Source organism: Rhipicephalus microplus, unplaced genomic scaffold (assembly GCF_043290135.1).
Source record: "Rhipicephalus microplus isolate Deutch F79 unplaced genomic scaffold, USDA_Rmic scaffold_89, whole genome shotgun sequence".
NCBI classification, from domain to species: domain Eukaryota; kingdom Metazoa; phylum Arthropoda; class Arachnida; order Ixodida; family Ixodidae; genus Rhipicephalus; species Rhipicephalus microplus.
The window spans coordinates 610708-626158 of NW_027464661.1; the positions used below are offsets into that span (position 1 = coordinate 610708).

General features: G+C 45.8%; 1 long non-coding RNA gene across 2 annotated transcripts; it reads left to right on the forward strand.

Moving 5' to 3' along the window:
- The first annotated feature begins 10839 nt into the window (after positions 1-10839).
- On the forward strand, positions 10840-13606 carry LOC142790262 (uncharacterized). 2 transcript variants are annotated; one of them, XR_012889406.1, is made up of 5 exons: positions 10840-10968; positions 11638-11697; positions 11761-11865; positions 11921-12034; positions 12333-13606. It is a non-coding gene; the product is annotated as an uncharacterized LOC142790262 (long non-coding RNA). The 2 variants fall into 2 exon arrangements; XR_012889405.1 differs by having other exon boundaries at positions 10840-11697.
- The last annotated feature ends 1845 nt before the right edge of the window (positions 13607-15451 follow it).

Here is a 15451-nt window from a genome sequence, read left to right on the forward strand (position 1 = left end):
GCACCGCTATCTTGACATGGGCTCTTGAGACGATGTTTTGTTGTTCTTGTGCATCGCAACGTACATCAATAGCACCATGAAAAATTGTACCCGCCAACCCACCCGTTTCCATACTCTAACACTGTTTGTGTAGTTGTTTAAGATGCAAAACACAAAGTATAACAGCCCATTGTGGTAGCACTCGGGCCCTCCCCGTAAAACAGTCTCTACGCTTCACCTCCTGCAAAAAAAGTGGGAAGAAAGAGCGAGGATGGTTCGATTTCTTGCGCAGAAGTTTGCTGCGCACGCACTGCGGTTCAACATATTCCACTAGTTGCATGAAGGCAGGACCACCTCTGAACATGCGACTGCTTTTTACTTCGTATGGAGCACAGAGTAGATTGATTGATATGTGGGATTTAACGTCCTAAAACCACGATACGATTATGAGAGACGCCTTAGTGGAGGGCTCCGGAATTTTCGACCACCAGGGGTTCTTGAACGCGCACCCAAATCTGAGCACACGGGCCTACAGCATTTTCACTTCCACTTAAAATGCAGCCACCGCAGCCGTGATTCGATCCCGCGACCTGCGGGTCAGCAGGCGGATACCTCAGACCAGCATGACGGGGCAAGCACAGAATAGAACGGTGTTGGATAATGCTATGTGTATTCTTCATTTATTGAATAATTATGGTGCGCATGAAATCATAGGACCATTTTATGCAAAAGGACGACTGCATAACCAAACCTCAAGGCTAGTACGCCAGAATGCATGGCATACCGGCTTTTTATGCCTTTAAACACGACTGAAAAATATAAAACAACTCTCATCGCGAAAAGGATGCTCGAATATGTCACTATAATTCATGGTATTTTAATGTCAACTACAATATAATAACACATGCAGGTTTTACGGCCCTTTAAATTCCTTAGTCCAGCAATAATTAAGGCTTCGATAGTCCCATAAGAGCTTGACCTGCATGCATATTTGTCATTTAATAATTAAAAGAACAAAAAATATTCTTCGCTCATCTAATGGCCTCTACGTTGTTTCGGGGTTTTCCCGATGGTGCTGCTTTTTCGAAAAAAGTGGGCAAAAATATGTGGTAGTTCGAGCAGGCGATATTTGATTCGAGTAAATGAAAGCCATTTGATTCAATATCTGAAATTTTGAATGTTCGCACATCGCCTAAGCCTTTCTGGTTAGCATCAAAGCACCATAGTTGCTAAGCCATCATCGATGAAGGAAGCGAAAGTCTGGTGATGAATAAATTGCATTGCAACAGAATGGTGGTGAACAAAGCAACTTACTCAAATGTATGGTACTTGAAAGCTGCCCCATTCTCTCTATGTCCTTGTGGTTATATGCAAAGCTGAACCCGGTGATTCCTCGAGACGTGGTTGTTCAAGCAAGCTTATCGGTACGTGCACAATGTTGGAAGAATATTATTTGTGTCACTGAAGAAGAACTAAAGGTTTGACAAGATTCTCGAATGTTATTCGGTCTTAGACGGGAAGGGGTGTGGAGCTTACCTTTTCTCTTCAATTACTGCGTTTCTACGGGTACACTTTGTCCTATTATCTTTTTTTTTGGGGGGGGGAGGGGGGGCTGAAGAAAGTTTTGGAAGACTCCGCTTGTATCGATCAGTCGAAAGGGCCACCACAGACATGTTCCTAAAGTTCCAAAAAGAAAAAAAAGCCGCGCCATTCGTTTCGCTTGAAGTCACGCCCGTGCCTCTATCAGCCTTCCTAGTTACAGGACTCGATCTTCATTGTCGAGTCAATCACACTGCTTAAACTTGTATTTTACGTGCACTTTTTGTACAGTCGATGTACAGGGCACCGGAACGGCTGTGGCCGCTACCAAACCTTTACTTCGTTCATTGCATGACTCCCTGCTTACTAAGCTACGTAACGAACCGAAACACCCTGTGAATCGGTGGAAACAAAATAATCTAACCAGCAACCGGTACTTCGATTGAAGGAATATATATATTGTAATAAGCGAGACAGACACAACAACCGTTCGTCGGGCAAGCTGTTCTATTCTGTCTTCTTCTTCCTCTACCTTTCATTAGCTGCCTACGCGCCCGAGCCCCAGCGTCTTTCTTCATCTTGACACTCGGCCATGACTGCGCGCGCGCGGAGCTGGCGGCAAAGTTTCTGCTGGGTGGGCTTGGCTGCATCGTCGTGGTTGTCCCGAACCACAATGCAAGATGGAGTGACGGTCTGGGGGTAGCGTCTCTGATGTACACACTCGCTGCCTCGAGCCGGTTGGTCTACGCCACGGTGCGCCTCTGCTTGAAGATCTGTCAGTGTGTATTCTGGTGGGCGGCATTGGCTGCCTCGCATAGGCTGCTCATGGCCATGGTGCGTCTGGCGTTGAAAGTAAGGCGATGATGTCTCTAGTGGACGCCATTGACTTTGTCGTGCCGGTTTTTGTGTCTTGCTTTGAAAGTCGGGCGACGATGGCTCTAGTGGACGCTATTGAAAGTTTCGCAATGGTCGTCTTCGGCCCACAGGCCCGGAGCCCTGAGTTGCCAATACCGTCTCTGGCGGGCGGTATTGGCTGTGTCTGGGGTCTCTCTCGTGGACGCCATGACTTGCCTTGCGGGGCTGTCGAACACTCTGGTGGGCGACCTTGGCTGTCTCGAGGCGGCCGCAGCAACAGGCAATTCAGTTGGCGCAGTTTGAGGCACTGGTCTTCATTCCCGTCGGCGTTCTGGACAGGCTGCGATTCCCGGCCACCATGCTTTGACGCAGGAGCCTCTGGGCTGCCATCTTTGGCTCTTCTTGTTCTGCAACCACAAGGAGTCAAGATGCTCTTTGGTTGTTCTGTACCGCGGCGTCCATACAAGTTAACGCCACCATAACTGCACATCATGCTGCAGACACCGGGTGCGTACGAAGGCCTCACCTCGCTGCTCTGTGCGAGCTGGTCACCGGCTGGACGATCTATCTCCTATTCCTCCTCAACGCACACTGCCTCCTGGTGATCTGCACGGCATTCAGATGGTCTCAAAGTCATATTGCATTGCCCGTAATCCCAAGTAGGGCTGTACGCCGGGAGGCGGGAAGTGCTGATGTTGACCTCGCCTGCTTGCGGCGCATCACTACCGTCGGCCAAGGCGTGGTGGGCAGATACGGATAAAACAGGTATATAGTCCATTAATCTGTCTTCGGCAGACATGGATTGATTGAGTGAAACACTCTCACACTCAACCAGTGATTGCCGCGTAGAAGGCAAATCCCCCACCGCCTGATCGCTGAGTCTGCTCTCCTCGCTGGTATCACTGGGAACTGTTGGTATCGTAGACAGGTAGGGTGTGTCATGTCGTGACCCATCCGGCAGGACAGGTGTGAACGACTCCACGTGCCCAGGAGGTGTCGGGTTCAAAGGCCGCAAGGCCAATTGCTGAGGCTCGAGGGTGGTCTTGTTGCCTGTTGTCAGACTGGAGGACTGCGATGAGACATCGAGCTGCCGCCCCACTTGAGCTCGATATATGGTAGTGGGCGCGTTGATGGAGGGTCCAGCTACCCTGTGCCCCTCTGTACCCTGTGCCCCTCTGTATCCCGTATTGTTATCGCGTTGACGGTTGCCACCCAGCTGTCGGCGTCGTTCCGGACCCCGTGGAATTCCGGTAGTTCGCAGACGGCTGGTGATTGTGGGGTGGCAGGTGGCAACGCAGAGATCACCGACGCGAAGCAGTCGAGCTGGTGTGAGAGCTCGATCAGAGAAGACCGAAGCTTTCTGCGTTGCTCCGGTGTGCTTGCCTCAAGGTCGTATGAGGCAGCTACATCCAACACATCGTTAATGTCACACAATGCTGGCAACATTGTAGGAGCTCGCTCGGCGATCGACGCTGTCAGTTTGTTAGTCTCGGCGCGGATCAGTGTGATGGTACGCCGCAGCTCCATGGCACGGTTGCACGAGGCTTCTGAGCCGCTTTGGTTCGCGTCCGTGACGTACGTGGTTCTAGTAGTACTCACGGTGGTGACACGCACGTCCAAGGAAGCATGAACAGCGTTTCTTGGCGGCTAATGTGTTGGAAGAGTACCGGACAGGGAATGCAGGCCATGGGAAGCTTGAACACCATTCCCAAAGAACAGGAGCCCGTGCGCATTGCGGCCGCGAAGTGGTAGCATAGTGTCTATTGGGTGATGCCCTGGTACCACAGAGGAGGCATGGACACCGTCCACTGATGGTCCGATGGGCAGCTGAATCGGCGGCCGGGTTGTCGGGTCCATCGCCAAAGAAGCGTGAACGGCGTTCCTGGATGGAGAAGCCCGCACTGCCGACGAACCACGAAGACACGTACCGGTTCCTTCCCGCAGAGGGTTCACTTGTCGGCTTGCCCTCACGGCAGAATCCAGAGCCAAGGACGCGTGGACGGCGTCCCTTGTGAAATGGTACCGGTAACGTGACGTGTACTGCAGCCGCCGAGGAGGCCTTGACGCCGTCCCCGAACGGTGGTGATAGTGGCGGCAGGTGCACAGCTGCCGAGGAGGCCAGTGGCGCTTATCGCGGTTGTCCTGGATGACGAAGCCGGGATGTAAGACTTCTTCTTCGTCGACTGCGCTATTGTAATAAGCGAGACAGACACAACACCCGTTGGTCGGGCAAGCTGTTTTATTCTGTCTTCTTCTTCCTCTAACTTTCCTTAGCTGCCCACACGCCCGAGCCCCAGCGTCTTTCTTCGTCTTGACAATATATATATATATATATATATATATATATATATATATATATATATATATATATATATATATATATATATATATATATATATTAAACCCCTACAACCGAGTACAAAGTCTACTCTTAAGCTGAAGACAATAATATGAGATCATTACTGTGATTTAGGTCTCGCAAAGGGCCCATTATATTCAAAGACTACAGCATCATTGTCGTCGTACTGTAGCTTTGCCCATCCATGAGCTAAGCACTAAAGGCTGTAGTGAAAATGAGCTTTGCGGAGGTCCGCAAGGTTGAGAAAGGGAAAGAAGACAGCCACCGGTTTGTGGCTCGAAGCCACAAAGGAAATCCGTACGGATTTCACAGAAACAAAAGCTTCTTAGTTGCATAAAAGATTGTCCTAGTCCGAGGATCGAACTGGGACCAACGTCTTTCCGGGGTGGTCGCTGTACGAATTGAGCCAACCAGGAAGCTAGCAATTAGAAGCGTGAAAGCGAGTTTATCGACAACTCAAGGCACACAGACACATGTAATGCACATTAGTTCTGCGGACACCCGCAGTCTAATTTCTCTTTCTTATCACCTCCGCCGTGATGCACACTCTGAGGATTTATTCCTAGATCTAGAGATTTTCCACCTCATTTAGGGATCTGGTGTCTATTTTGTTGAATATAGGGTTTTTTCTAAGGCTGTGGTATTTGACATTTCGCGGCAGTGAATAAAGGCATTACTAAGTGAGCACTCTCTTTCAACTAGAAAGACTGTAAAAAATGATAATTTTGGCTATTTGAAAGATTTATCTCTAGATCTAGAGATGTTCCACCTCATTTAGGAATATGGCGTCTTTCTTGTTGAATCTAGGAATTTTCACAAGCCAGTGGTAAAGTGACATTTCGCGGCCTGATTACAGGCATTACTGAGTGACCAATCTCTTCCAACTAGAAAGGCTGCGAAGAAACGATAATTTTGTCTATATCACGTTTTTTATTTAGTACAGCCTTAGTGTACCAATGAATCGTGTGAAGGGGATAGCAGTTTTGTGATGCGAGATTGTTATAGTCTGAATATTGCAGACAATTAAGCTATGTAGTCATAAAAGTTCAACACGCGCCTATTATGAGCTCCCTTGGTGATTTCTGCTCTGTGAAACAAAAATAAACTTTGCCTCACAGATAAACGCGGTCAACACGGTCAAGATTCGTAGCACGTGAACACGGTCAAGAGCACATAAACACGGTCAAGATTATAGTCACTGCGTGACTTAACAGAGCAATGTAAATGTCTTCTTCTATAAGGAATCTTATAGAAGAACAGAACAAAACAAGACTGAAGATTTGGTAAGGTGTTGCGGGTTCAATATTCCACAAACGGTGTGGTGGAGGAGTCTGTCCGGGTGTTTAAGTCTTTCCATGCCCTTTACATGAACACGTGTATAGATTTGGTCAAACGTGAAGCTGATCGAAAGTTCAGAGGAAAGGCGTATAGCTATCAGCCAGTAATAGAGCGCCCATTTACATCTTCTGAAACTGTTGGAACAGTGATTGCACATGTAGGAAATTAAGAATAGAGAATCAGCTGTCAAGCTGCAAGTACGAGAAAGGCGTGACAGACTTGCTGTTGACGGAAGGTTAACATTTATGTCTTCAATGCGTGTGCAAAGGGAATTCGACATGTAAATCCGTCTTGTTGGCAACAGGTGCCATTTGCAAGGACTTTACATGCAACTCCAGAGAACGTGTAGGAAAAGTACCTTAATATGGTTAATGATGATTTTTACTTTTAAGGTGGTTCAGAAGAACTTGCATACAAAGCTGACTATCCTAATACTTTTTTAAGAGTCAATTACTGTGAATGATGACATTTAAACTATCTACAATATTTTCTTGCAATATAGGGAGTTTTTAGAGTAAATCTAGGGATAAAATGCCTCTATGTGTTGGCATCTCTGCCCCTCCACCACCTCGCGGGTTTCATGTGATCGTGCCCTCCCTGTTTATAGGGAGAAGTCATGGCGCGCCGTGACAATTTCATGCGCTGATGCACCGCAATGAGTATATGTGTGGTCCTTTGAAGGCTGATCCTGTTAACGCCATTTCCAGGCGCAGCCGATAGGTGGTGAGCACTCAATTGGAATCGGGAATAGTGCTCGGCACGTTAAAAAACGACAAACATATTTTTCAAGATAATCATGTGATCAGAAAAAGTGTTCAACGATTCAGATTACTCGGTGCTCTACTATGAAAAATTGGCAGATCCCACGTGCAGTGGGAATCGCTGATATGCCAAGCACGAATTAGGAAGCTTGATATGTAACTTTAAAATCAGCACAACAATACGAGGCGGAAGTAAATGATGCCGTACGTGACTTTCATAACATGATTATCACGTTTGGGCGTGTCATTTACCTTCTTAATGTATTCACGTTACCTGATATCGAATTTAGTATATGTGCAGCTAGCGAAACGGCCACGAGCACGCTATGAGCGTAGCATGTAGTAATGTTTTACACGACACGAATATCATGATTATCATGTTTGGACGTGTCCCATACCTTCGTCGTCCACTCACGTCCCGTAGTACCAAACTTGCTATATGCGAAGCTACAGCGAAACGGCGGTGAGCGCGCGTAACGTTGACGCACGCTCATGCTGGGCGCAGCGACGCTACGTTAGCAAGGAAGGAATAAACTTTATTTTGTATCCGGCGTGTTAGTGGGCTAGGCTCCCGCCTAGTTGTCAGCTAGAAGGTCTTGCCTCTTAGCGGCTTCCTCGGCCCGCTGGATTGCCCATAGCTGATCGTCCAGGGCTGAACTGAGCAGCACGGCCAGCCAACGCACGCGGACTTGTCGGTGGAGGCCGCGTTCTCATTACTGTGTTTTAATCCCTGGTATTCCCATAGTATATGTTCTAAGGAAGCTCGTGCCTGACAATCTTCGCATTTAGCGGTCGCGTAGATCTCTGGATACATAGCATGTAGCAGCGCCGGATTTCTATAGGATCTGGTTTGTAATTGTCGCCATTGGACAAACTGTGCCCTGTTGAGTTTATGATGAGGAGGGGGGTAAACACGCCTCTGTAATTTATAATGCTTCATAATTTAATTGAACGTTGTCATTTGGTCCTTCACCTCACACACATTTGGAAATTCTGACGAGGGATCAACATTAGGCGTAGCCCGGAAAGTGAGTCCTCGAGCAACGTTGTGTGCCACCTCGTTAGTGTTGGTATCTCCCGTGGTGTCGGCTATGTGAGCTGGGAACCAGAGAATGCAAACGCATCTGTCGTCTTGGCTGGTTTTGCCTGTCCTAAGAATACACAGTGCTTCAGGGGAGATTCTGCCATTTACAAAGTTGCGTACAGCTGCTTGTGAGTCACTGATTATATAACATGCGTCAGTTTGTGATATGGCCAAAGCTATAGCTATCTCTTCCGCTGTTTCAACGCGTCTCGTGCGTATTGTCAGACTGGTGCTGCATTGTTTCTTGTGGTTCACTACAGCCGCGACGAAGCAGCTTTTGTGTTTGTAACGAGCGGCATCTACGAAGACCGCTTCTTTGTTGTTTCTGTAGCTCTTTTTCATCGTCCTGGCTCTGCTCAGCCTTCTACCTGCGATGTGCACGGGATGCATGTTTTTAGGTAACGGAGGCACTGTGAGCTTAGCCCGTACGTCACGAGGAATGTCGCATTTGGTGCCAAATTGTGTGTGGTAAGTGATGCCTAATTTTTCCAGGATGCATCTACCAGTCTTGGTTTTAGAGAGGCGCTCGTACTGTGCAATACGTTGCGCCTCTATCATTTCCTCAAGTGTATTATGTAAACCTAGCTCTAACAGCCTCTCTGTACTTGTGCTTTGCATGAGCCCCCGCGCTTGTTTGTAGATTCTTTTTATGAGGCTGTTTAATTTCATTTTTTTCTGCTGCAAACCATCTATGGTATGCAGAAACATACGTAATGTGACTGATGACAAACGCGTGGATTAACCTTATGACATTCGCCTCTTTAATGCCGCTATGCTTATTCGTAATTCTTTTGATTATGCGCATCGTTTGATAAACCTTCGCTTCGATATTGCGTAACGTTTCCCCGTTGGTGCCTTTGGCTTCTATTATTAACCCCAGTACCCTTATCTTGTCGACAATGGGTATGGTGTGTCCATCTCGTGTTTTAAGTTGTATGTCTGTGTAGGTATGTGCGTTGTGGTGCTTGGGAAGTCGGCCTTTTAATGTTGGTCTATATAATAGCAGCTCAGATTTTTCGGCTGAGCACGTGAGACCAGTTCCTTCTAGGTATTGCTCTACGGTGTCGATCGCTTCTTGTAAACATTGTTCAATTGACCCATCGCTGCCGTTATTGTATGGTGCAAACCTTCCATTTTTCTAATCTACTCAGGAGGCCAGTTAGGACTAAGTTAAATAACATAGGTGATATCACTGATTTTTGGGGTGTATCTGCACTACCCATAGATATTTCCTCAGATGTGAAACGCGAGCACTTTTTTGTCTGACACTAGGCGTGACCCGCGTCTGTCGGCAAGGCTCGGCGACAACTGTCTCGAAATGTGACATGCTGCATTTCGCGCCGACGACGTTACCTAGACAGCACCGCGTCTGCTTATCTTCGTGACGGAAGGACGCCGGGCGCGCTCAAACGCGCATGCGTCATAGCAACGCACCGCGGCGTGCGCCTGCGCCAGCGCCACGCCAGGCAGATCGGCGCCTGGCGTGGCATCGCCAGCGTGACGCGACGAAACGAACGTTCACGTCGAAGTGTTTTGACGCCTTGAGTGTGGCACGTGTAGTCATGTTCTTACATGACACGCATCTCATGATTATCATGTTTGCATCAGTCACATACCTTCACCATCCATTCACGTGGCGTAATACCAAATTTGACATATGTGAAGCTAGCGAAACGGCCGCGAGCGCATCATGAGTGTAGCATGTAGTCTTGTTACATGAAACGCATGTGATGAATATCATGTTTAGACGTGTCAGTTAGATATGTCATTCGTTCGCGTCACTTAATACCGAATTTGGTACATGTGAAGCTAGCGAAACGGCCACAAGCGCCTCATGAGTGTGGCAGGCAGTCATGAATCATGACTTACATGTCATGCATGCCATGATTTCCACGTTAGGGTCTATCACTTGTGTTCGCCATGAAGTCATGTCATACCATGCCAATCTCGCAACATGTCATGTGCACGAAACCACCGCAAAAGCAGCAAGAACTTGAAACATAAATAATGAAATTAATGACATAGATATCATGATAGTCATGTTTTGAATAGTCAATTATGCTCGTCCTACAGTCATATTATGCCATACCGAATTTGGTATTGATACCATCAGCGAAACGGCCAGGATAGCTAAATGTCGTAGGCGGCTAGATAGATAGATAGATAGATAGATAGATAGATAGATAGATAGATAGATAGATAGATAGATAGATAGATAGATAGATAGATAGATAGATAGATAGATAGATAGATAGATAGATAGATAGATAGATAGATAGATAGATACGCTCAATGTCGCCAAAGCTCGCAGAGAAATGCTTCGCATTTAAAAACCGAAACCCGTGTGTTTAGAAAAAGTGAATAGCGATCTTTAGCACTTCGTACTCAATTATGGAAGAGCATATATGAGCAGTGCACTGTCCCGAGGCAACAGCATTATGTGTTTAGAAATAGTTGTTAACGATTTACAGTACTTAGTCTTTTACTATGGGAGAGGAAAACACCATGCCGTGAGCCTCCTATTTCTAAGGCCTTGTCGACAAAAGGTAATTTCAGGGGAACGGGAACATGAAATGTGCTAAGAAAGAAGGTGTATGTGTTTAGAAAAAGTGTTCAACGATTTAGAGTGCTATGTACTCTACTATGGTGAGAACATGTGTTTATAACAGTGGTCAACGATTTAGAGTACTATCATAGAGAAAGAAGAAGACAAGAGAGGACACTCCGCGAAACCTGGCCTCAGGAAGTGCGTCACGATTACGTAATCAACTAGTGCTCTCATCAAACGTCAGAGGGCGCAAGCGCAAAAACAAAAATGTTATAATCAATGCAACAGAATTGTTTTCAAAAAATAACTATACGCCCCAAACTAGGCATGTTCTTTATACATAAAAACAATTTATTTAACACACCTTACGCGATTATTTTTCTTCAGCCGTACTGTCATAAACACCATCCACCCAGCGACAAGCCCATGCATGACTGACAGCGAGAAGCTTTCGTCGCTTTCGTCAACGTCGGCTGCGTCGGCGTTTTCAAGCGTGAGATAACAGGTGAGGCACGTTTTCAAGCGAAGCTTGTTGAATGACATGTTGTTGGTCTTGTTCGGTCATTTTTTTCAGAAAGTGGTTACACCTGTGCGAATAAGACACCATGCAACAAACATAGAAAGATGCACACACACACACGTTGCGCTTCGTGTGTGCAAGTTTGTTTCTTACGTGGCGTCTCATTCACGCAGTTGTAACCTTTTTCTGTAGCTTGTGGGGACGGGGAGGTTCGCTAAAAAGAAAGTTTGCGGCTCTATGCGGCGGCTAGACGGGAACATTGTGCAACGTATGCAGTATAGCAAAGGCGGCACGGCGTCAAGCCGAGGCGACGCGTGCTGCGTCTGCCACGGACGCGAGCATCTGTACCTTTCATCAGTGAAAGCTGGCACTGTTGATAATTCCAAAAATCACAAATTACTTGTTTCCTTGTTGGTGCCTTCTCTTTTCTTCCACGTTCTACCAATTTATGCGTTTGAAAGAGCTGTTTAAGTTTCCCCATGCTACAAGCTTTGTAACTTGTACCAACTGCACATATATGCACGTTCTCTGAGCGTCGCTTCAAATAGTGACTGTGACATGACTGCAGAAGCTGCACTGCAAGGTGCGGATGAGCTTCATTTTGTGTTATTTTAAGCCTCTTACTGACACATTGTCGTAATTTCATTTCTTCAGGACCTGCGGTAGAGGCTTTAAAAAGCGGCTCCCACACATTGAGGTGCCCCGATAAACAGGGTGCGTTCAGTGTCGCGATTTTTTTTTTTTTACCCAAATTGACTGTTGACCAAACCTCTGCAGGTGGCAGCTCCCTTGTAGCTGGTGAAAGAATTTCTGCTGACTTCGTCTTGCCGGAGAAAACCTTAACCAGTCGTTCAGCTGTCACAAAAGGAACTTGTGTGACCGGTAAGTTGTATGTTCACTTCAACACCAGAGTGGATTGATATTGAGACTTGCGCAGGCCGCTCGCAAGATTGTTCCGGCAGCACTGTCCGAGGCACTGAACAAGCTTCACAAGACCCTCCAGAAGATGTCTCCGTCAACAGCTCCACGTCTGAGTGCCCTAGAGAAAATGGTAACTATGCTTTTATTGCAGCTGTTTTTAATGTGCTATTTTATGTTTAGGACATTCTGAGGAAACTATCCTCAAAAGGACACTATGTGTGCACTTACAAAATGTAAGGGTGGGCTCTCAGTGATTTTCATTTTTTTTTTGTGCATTGTCAACATTGTGAATGGTTTGTTTTTAGGTAGTGGAATCGAAAACTTTGCACCACAGAAAGTTGTGCACCTTGGGTCTGAAAGAGCGAGGAAAGTGCTCGTATGGGATTAGTTGTTCTTTGCTTTTACATCCATTTTTTTGTTTATTGCAGTGCGTTCCTGTGTGCCAGCGACAATGTCTCCATCAATGAAGTACAAGCAAACCATTAAACATCTGCAAGCCAAAGTAGCAGCACAGCGGAAAACTATCAAAAGACTGCGGAGACAGCCTCACCAAACTAACCACTCATTCGTTGCATACATTGTTTTGGTTACCCGCTATGAGGAGTAGGGACGCTGTGTATTCGCTCGAAGTGATTTGCATAACCTCAAAAAGAATGTTGGGTATCCTGTCTATTTTCGTAGCAAATGCGGGCGAACTGTACACTTTACTGTGGGTCGCTTGGTCACTGTGTATGCTTTATCTCTCCAGCTCAAATAATATATCGATAACAAAACCTCTTGTGGAAATGTCTTCGAGCGGGTAAGGAGCACAGTATGAAGTGGGCACGGTTCACGTTATCACGCTTTTCGTATTTTAGCTTCTCATCAACCTCCTCATCTCACCCATCAAAATTTTCAAAAGAATACCCAAACTTGTAGCGTTTGATGGGGCTGCGGACGCTGCCATTTTATTTTTATATAGCTTGTGAGTGATAACGTACGATGTAGAGCCTTTGTGAAAAATAATGAGCTAAAGTGGTTTCCTTCTGCTATTTATTAGCCCTGTAATACCGCTCTCGTAACACCAATTAAGGTCCACAATTCTGGATAAGTGATGACTACAATCTATTTTAGCTCGCAAGCATCACAACAACACCCAGACGCAAATCACTTGGGATCTTAAGTTTTTGATGATAAGAAGAGCCACAAGACCTGCCAGTGTTGTAGCATAAAGTTTGTCTTTCACGTAGTGAGCAAGCTGCAAAGCCCTACCTTTCTGAGGACAAGCAGGCATCAAGTCTGTTTTTTTTTTCATTTTGGGCTAGCTGTTCTTAAGCACAGCCAGCAAGCACACTGCAGCTTTGCCTTTCTGCTATATTGTGTCGTGTGGTTTCTGTGCACTCTTTTTTTCTATGCATTATTTCGGTTGACCCCAGGCGTGATTCGCGACTTCATTGCTGTGTATATGTCACTTCTTCCTTCTTCATCAGCATTGTGCGCTGTGTTTTTGCCATAGATCCTTACTTACCCACTGGCCCGGTGTGTCATACTTCACCAGCTTCTCGGCTTCTGCCAACTCTAGCGATGTGTGCGTTGTCTGTGTTCTCTCTGTATTTGTTACAATTTATTTGTAAGGCGAGATGCATTTGTTGTCTACCTTTGTCATATTGTGCTTTTTATATTCTCAGACTCTACCTTGCCTTTGAATAAAACATTACGGATACTCTGTCTCTTTGACTGATATATACATTGATCACTCGTTCCAAAAGAAAAACACAAGCGCGATGAATAAAACCGTAGTGAATTATCATTACCTGCATCTCTTTTTATTATAACTTAATCGAAATAAAAATTACGTCACGACCGATTCGCACGAACCACTGAACAAAACAAAACAGGGAATTGCTAAATCAAAACGACCTACAAAAACTATCCATTTGGGCTATGAATAGTGGTCTGAAATCATGAACTTTCGTCATAACCAAACGTCGGTTATGCAAAGTAATTCAAAATTTGCGCCAGTGAAACCGAAACAGGAAGCGCACGCCACTTGCTCTCACCAACCACTAGGTGTGCTAGGGTCGATTGGGCCGCTGGGGTCTACGGGAGTGTCCACTCTTCACCTTTCTTTATTTCTCTATGGTACTATGTACTCTACTATGGGAAAACATGTGTTAAGAAAACGTGGTGGACGATTTAGAGTACAATGTACTCCACATGCCCCAGGATGAAACGTTGATAGCGGCACGCTGTCGAACGGCAAGATATTTGACCATTCCAAGCATAGAAATGAGGTCCTCAGTGGTGCGCTAGTCAAAGACGTATTTGTATGCGTTCTTTTCCAATAGTTGTTGCCCTCTAAATCATTGGCTTGTCGGCGATCATCAACATCTGATATGGCAAACGTTTTTTTTTTTTATCCAGATGACATCATTTCACTTTGCCCTTATTCACTTGCGTAGATATGAACGCATATAGACTTCACGTTCTGGCGCCGTTACCGGGATGTGTGTCATTCGGCACTATGGCAAACACGCGCCCCGTCACGGACCAATGATTGGATTGGATAAACTTTTATTTGGTCCTCCAAAACACAGATCACTGTGTTGCGGGCAGCTCCCACGTGGGGACTGAGATGCCAAGCTCCTCAGCCGCCTCGCGGGCTTACGGACGAATGAAATCAGAGTCGTTTCCCTTCAACCGGAGGCAGAAAAACACTGAGAAACAATGATATAAAGAAAAAAAAACGAAAAAAAAACACGCATCTGCACGAAGTGAATCATGATGCGTGGGCGAAGCCCTGGTATCGTATGCATGAGAACCAGAGGTTACTCGGACGTTGCCCCCTATAATATTAATTGAGTGACAAAGTAACAAAATGGCATGAAATAACATAAAGAGTCGACGACAAAGCTAAGTCCTAAGGTCCATAATGTCTACGTTGAAGTCGCCGACTAGAATAAAGGGTTTGGGCTTTTGAGTATTTTATACTGTTCTAACATAATTCTAATTGAGATTAGTTTAATGCTAAAGAGATTTTGCCATATGCTTTGATTGATTTGAGCTTAAGTGATGGTGCTAATAGGGTATTGCGGCTTTTAAATTTTTGTTCTGGATAGGAGGCTTCTTTTGTTTTGTTAGTTAACCTGGTCTTAACCATTTACATGGTGCTGTACCGTTCCATGATCCACACCAGACGGGCAAGTCTCAGCCCTAAGATGTCTCGTTCATCAAAAAAGTACAACATTGAAAAACAATGAATGGGAATGAGCTAAAAGAAAGTAATAGCAATTGCCTACAACAGATTAAGAAGGGCATCGTGTTAGGAGCAAGTGCTCAGAGACGTGTGGACATTCATGCTTGATTGGCTTCCTCGGGTTTTCCATGCTACTGCTCTTGAATCGGGATGGCTATAATCGCTTCTTATTAATCGAAACCTAAGCCGAATGGCCATGACAGCGGACGAAGTGAGTGTAGTTAGTTATAGCGAAGAGGTCAGACCACCTTTTTATCCTAACACTTCTTCTAGCATTATTTTTTTTCTCGATGGGCTCCGATTCTATGAGCT